This window comes from Zingiber officinale, chromosome 8A, assembly GCF_018446385.1.
Source record: "Zingiber officinale cultivar Zhangliang chromosome 8A, Zo_v1.1, whole genome shotgun sequence".
NCBI lineage: Eukaryota > Viridiplantae > Streptophyta > Magnoliopsida > Zingiberales > Zingiberaceae > Zingiber > Zingiber officinale.
Window position 1 is genome coordinate 92,727,638 of NC_056000.1, and position 6,188 is coordinate 92,733,825.

The window sequence follows — 6,188 nt, forward strand, 5'->3', positions numbered from 1 at the left end:
ACTCATAATTTTGTTCTGCTTCCCCTATACAAATATTTGTACAAGCACAGAACTTTCCTAACAACCTATGTGTTCTTCATGAGTTAAACTTGAATTGGAAACGGAACTTAACATTTTTACTTCAAGTTCAACTCATGTGTTCTTCAGTAGTTAAAACATGGATTATAAATGATAGTTAACATTATTAATCCAAGTTCATCCCATGTTACAGAAGTTGATTAAATATTTATTTCAAAGATTGGCTTCCAAGTTAAACATGACGAGGCATTTGACCTTCTTGGGTATGGGATCATCCACCACTTCCTAGATAAAGCCTTTCAAAGAAATTGGATATTTAAACTTCTTATAGTAACCTTAGGTTTAACTACAAAGACTTCAATAGAAGCACAAGATCAAAACATTAAATCGAAACACAAAAACAAAACACAAAATAGCTAGCCTCTTGTGTTGGTATTTCAGGATCCATACAAGGAACACAAACTAATTAATTTGAAGCGGAAACAATTAATTAGTTATATCTTTCTTTGTAGCTAAAGACCTCTTGATCTTCTGTTGTATTCCTCTCCTCCTCTTGGATGTCATATGGGCAACAATTTACCAAGATGAAATTCACCCTCCTTCTTTCTTCCAAGCAACCAAAAACAAGCTCTCTTCCTCTCTTAGTTCCGCCAGCCTTAGCAAGGTAAGGATGAGATTGCCTCCGGTCAAAGGTAAGGAAGAGAGATCCCTTGTATTTCCTTGATGTGCGTAGATCATATGTCACGCCCCAGAGGAGTCCCTGTCCGAGAAAATTTCGGCAGCATCTCCCCTGTACGGTGGACAATCTGAAACTTTTCTACATCCTCATATACCTCAGCCACAGGCGGCTGGAATAATAACAATAAATAAAATCAATCACCACGCAGTTTATATAGATATTCAGCCTCTGGCTGTCACAACCACGCAGTTAATAATAGTAATCACGAACAATAGTACTCTGATTCGAAATCCACCCTACTCAACTACACTCGTAAAGTTCAAATCCGATGAACTCACCTCTTCTACCGTCCAGGCAGGCATGTAGTAGAATAAATCCAAATCCAAATCCATCGACATAATAAAATCCATACAATGTCCATAAGTAAAATAATCCAAAACATAACAAGTTCAAAACAATCTAGAACAGAAAAGAAACCAAAAGAAAACCAATCATATCCTCGAGGTCTGCAGGGACCAGCAACTGGAACTCTCTCCTGACAGCATGAACCTGAAAATATCAACAATGGAGGCCGGGTGAGTCCAACACTCAGCAGGTACAATTGATATGCAAAGTAAAGAAATAACACCTAGCACTAATCATGCGTACAGTCTCCTGATAAAAATAAAGATAAATACAAACCGAAGTAGACAGGAGAGAATCTGTACTAACCAGGACCCAGTATAAGGACAAACAGTCCGAAAGGTATAGAAGACCTGTATGCATGTCAAACATAGGTATCCAAACAATATGCAGCATATAAATGCAGCAAACACAATCACAAACAATAAATGCATCATGCATATGATGCCAATGTCATGGTCACCACTGACGCCAGTCAGCCAACTCATAACAAAAGTGGGACCGAGTGGGTAGAGCTGTGACAACCATGCACTCTGCAACACTACTCCTGATGAGTGATCGAGTGGACGGGATGCTGTCGGAGTACACACGTACTCCTACCCCAAATCATAAATGGGGGAGCGCAATGCTCTCATCTCCCGGTACGCTATGACGGGGAGGGATCTCTAACGTGCTACACGCTGTGTCACACTACCCATGAGCGGACCAACGGAGCACCGGAAGAGCCAAACTGACGTGCTACCACGCTGTGTCACGCTACCCATGAGCGTCACAACGGAGCACCGAACAGTGATGAAAACTGGCAAAGTGCTCAACAATAATGGAGCAATCTATCGCACAGCATGCGATCATGCAAATGGTGCATGTCACTAAGCATGGTAATATACTAAACCAACCTCTGGACATATAACAATGGGCACCATAGTGAATAAATCATATCAAGGTATACTGATCAAATAAGGTATCAAACCTAGGTCCTGACATGGTAAAACATGGTTATATCACTACCCATGAGCATGTGAAATCAGATAGGTATCAATACGAGATGCAAACAAACAATCAATCAAGCAGGCAACATGTATCGGGCAGTGATTAACCGAAACAAATAAGAAAAACACAATTAATGCAAATTGTTAATTTCATTACTAAGCATATCAAAGACAATAAGTCAAAAGTACCCGCCTCCAAAAGAAATGGTCCAATCAATCTAGATCCGGACGTCGAGATACTCGTCTCGCGTCAAAGTCCTGTGAGATCAATGTGTATATTTTATTTAGCTACAATTTCTCATAAATAGCTAAATGAAATCTCTAACCCTAAATTAGGACAAACCCTAATCAATACACAACCTCAATCTACTCATAATCATCCATATAAACAATCGAATCAAAACCATATTCTATAGCATGTATAAAATGCTCTACACCTTACCTCAAATCAACCGGATCAAGAAGGAGGAAGTGGTGATCGACCACAGCTACTTTCCACAGCAAACAACCTACTGTTGATGTTGGAACCAAGCAAATCCACAGATCTCAACAGAATGGAACAGAATCTCCTCTCTGTTGGATTCTTCCCTACCATTCGGATCAAGGTGAGATCAAGAACACCACAGAACATCATAGTAACCAAAACTCACCTCACTGATCTCAACCATACATACCCAATTCTGTGCCAAATCCCTTCCTCCCAAGGATCGGCAGAAGGCTCGGCAGTGTACTGCGGGGTGGCGCCGTGAGATGAGTGTCGCGGCTGAGCACAGAAGAAAAGGTCGGCTCTGTGAGTTGTGGCCGGTGGTCGTCTAGCGTCACTGTGCTGACCTCGTGCGGGAAGAGGACTCAACAGTGGCACGTCAAGGAAGAACTCGGCACCTAGGTCTCGGTTAGGGCACAAGCGTTTGGGGGTGAGCTTGGCTCACGCGACGCCGGTGCGTGGACAGGAAGGAAAAAGAGAGGCAGGGACCTAAGGCACGGTCAAGTGGAGGCGAGGTTTCCCCTTGTCTCTCGTCGGCCGGCAAGGATGGGTTGGCCGAGAGAAGGAACCGGCGATGCTCTCATGACAGTCGGCTGGCGGCGCGCTGCAGACCCAATTTCGTGCGGAATAAAGCTCGGGAGAGAAGAGGAAGAAGAGGAAGTGGGTGGCGGCGAGGAAGAAACCGCCGGACCGGCGGTTAGGGCAAGGGAGGAGGAAGGTGTCGGGCGTGTGCGGGGAGGTCTCGGCGTCGGGTGCACGGGGAAAGAAGCGGAGGAAATAAAGAAAAAGAGAAAACAAAATAAAAAGAAAAAGGAATTTAAGAAATAAACATTTCCTCGCTTAAATGGGGTAGCCCAAACATGTTTTTTTTCCGGACCCCGTTTTTGTCCCTGTTAACTCGTCCGTACGAGCTCCGAAAAATTCCCAAAAAATTTCCAAAATTTCCGAAAAATTCCCTTATTAATATTCACCTATTTTCCGGTATTTTACATTCTCCCCCACTAATAAAAATTTGGTCCCCAAATTTCGTTATCTACCATCAGCAAGTACTAACAACAGATATAGAGTATAAATGCTGAACGGTAAATAAATCACATACCTCACGTAAAAGGATGGGGATATCGAGCTCGGATCGTATCCTCAAGCTCCCAAGTAGCCTCCTCATCCGAATGATGCTGCCATCCGACTTTAACCAGCCGGATAGTCTTGTTCCTCAACTGACGCACCTTCTGGTCCAGAATCCGTACCGGAACCTCCTCATAGGTGACGTCAGGCTGAAGGGAAACTGAGATATCTGTCAACACATATGTCGGGTCGGTTATGTATCTCCTCAGCATAGATACGTGGAATACATCGTGAACGCCTGACAGGGACAGTGGTAGTGTCAATCGGTAAGCTACCGCTCCAATCCTCTCCAAGATCTAGAAAGGTCCAATGTATCGCGGAGCTGGCTTACCTCTGAGGCCAATCTCTTCACCCTTTTCGTGGGTGAAACTCGCAGAAATACATGATCGCAAATGGAGAACTCTAAGAGTCTCCGACTCCGGTCAGCATAACTCTTTTGGCAGTCTTATACCTCTGACATTCTTTGTCTAATAGTACGGACCAACTCTGCCTCATGCTAGGCTCTATGAGGTCCCAACAACTGGCCTTTCCAACCTCATCCAGAGGGTGGGTGTCCGACAAGGCCTACCATACAACACTTCAACGGTGGAATTCGTAAACCGTTGTTGTAGGCGAACTCTACCAATGGCAAATAGTCCTCCCAACTGCCTCCGAAAATCCAATACACAAGACCTCAGCAAGTCCTATAGAGTCTGAAAGGTCCGCTCTAACGGTCCATCTGTCTGCGGATGGAAAGTTGTACTGAAACAGAGCTGCGTGCCCAAGATCTGCTGCAGTCTCTGTCAAAAACGAGACGTGAACCGGGGGTCTCTATCCGAAATAATAGTCAACGGAATACCACATGATCTGATAATCTCCCGGCAAAACAGATCTACCAATCGATCTAGGAAATCAGTCTTCCGGATCGCTAATGAGTTCGCAGATTTGGTTAATCGATCAACGATTACCCAAATCGCGTCATGGTCTCGTCGTGTCCTCGACAAACCTACCACAAAGTCCATAGTAATGTGTTCTCATTTCCACCCAGGAATAGGAATCTGCTAAAGTAAGCCGGCAGGTCTCTGGTGCTCGGCCTTCACTTATTGACAGATAAGACATCAAGCTACAAAATCCGCGATGTCTTCCTTCATATCGTTCCACCAATCGAAACACCTCAAATCTTGGTACACACGGGTACCGCCTGGGTGGACAGCAAATCGAGAGCGGTGAACTTCCTGAAGTAGCTCCTGTAAGACCAGATGAGACTGAGATACGCACAATCTGCTTCGGAAGTATATAATACCCGCTTCATCTCGGGAAACTCAGTCTGCTGCCCGGAAACTATTCGGCTGCCAATGGATCGTAAATACCGATCTCCAACCTGGCCTCCTGAATCCTCATCCTGATCGAGGATTGAGCAACCATGGTAACCAAAAATACCTTGCTCTGTCTGTCCCTGCTCCTCAAGGTCTAATTCGGAGAAACTCTGAACCAAGTCTGTAAACAAAACTCGGTGGCAAACTAAAGTCCCTCCGGACTTCCTGCTAAGTGCGTCGGCAACCATATTAGTTTTCCCCGGGTGATAGTCAATCGTACAGTCATAATCCTTCAGGAACTCCATCCATCTCCTCTGTCGGAGATTAAGTTCCTTCTAAGTAAACAGATCTTTGAGACTCTTATGGTAGAATCTAATCTCAAATGTAACGCCTTATAAATAATGTCGCCAAATCTTCATGGTAAAAATAATGACGACTTGCCCAGATCATGTACAGGGTAGATCTTCTCATGCTCCTTCAACCGATAAGAAGCATAGGAGACTACTATATCGTGCTGCATCAGAACAGCGCTCAAACCCTGAATAGATGCGTCGGTGTAGAGGACATATCCGTCCTCTCCAGAAGGTAAAAATTCAAAATCGGAGCCGCCACTAGTCTCCGCTTCAGCTCCTAGAAGCTGGTCTTGTCATCCTCAGTCCAAGTGAACTTCACGTCTTTCTAGGTCAGGCGTGTCAGTGATATAGCTATCCGAGAGAAACCCTTAACGTATCTCCGGAATTATCGAGCCAAACAAAGAAAGTTGCGAGCCTCTTCTATAGACTCCGTTTACTTCCAACGGTAACAACCTCGATCTCCTGTGGAACCACGGTAACATCTCACAGAAGACAACCAAAATACGCACTACTGATCTTCACATCTAGACGTTTCCACCGAAACATCTCTGGAACTATGCAAAGCTGATGTGCGTGACTCACCGTGAATCAGAAATAGATCACAACATCGTCAACAAAGACAATGGAAATCGATCCAAACATCTTGGAAATACCAAAATCATCAAGTCTCTGAAAACATCTAAGGCTTCCCAAACCCTAATGGTAAAATCATGACCCATAATGTCCATATCACAGACATTTCTAACCATAAGATCCCTGACAATAAGTCTGAAATATGATCACCAACGATATAAATCATCTAAGCATAGATCCTCCAGTGTGAGAGCAACGCTCCATCACAGA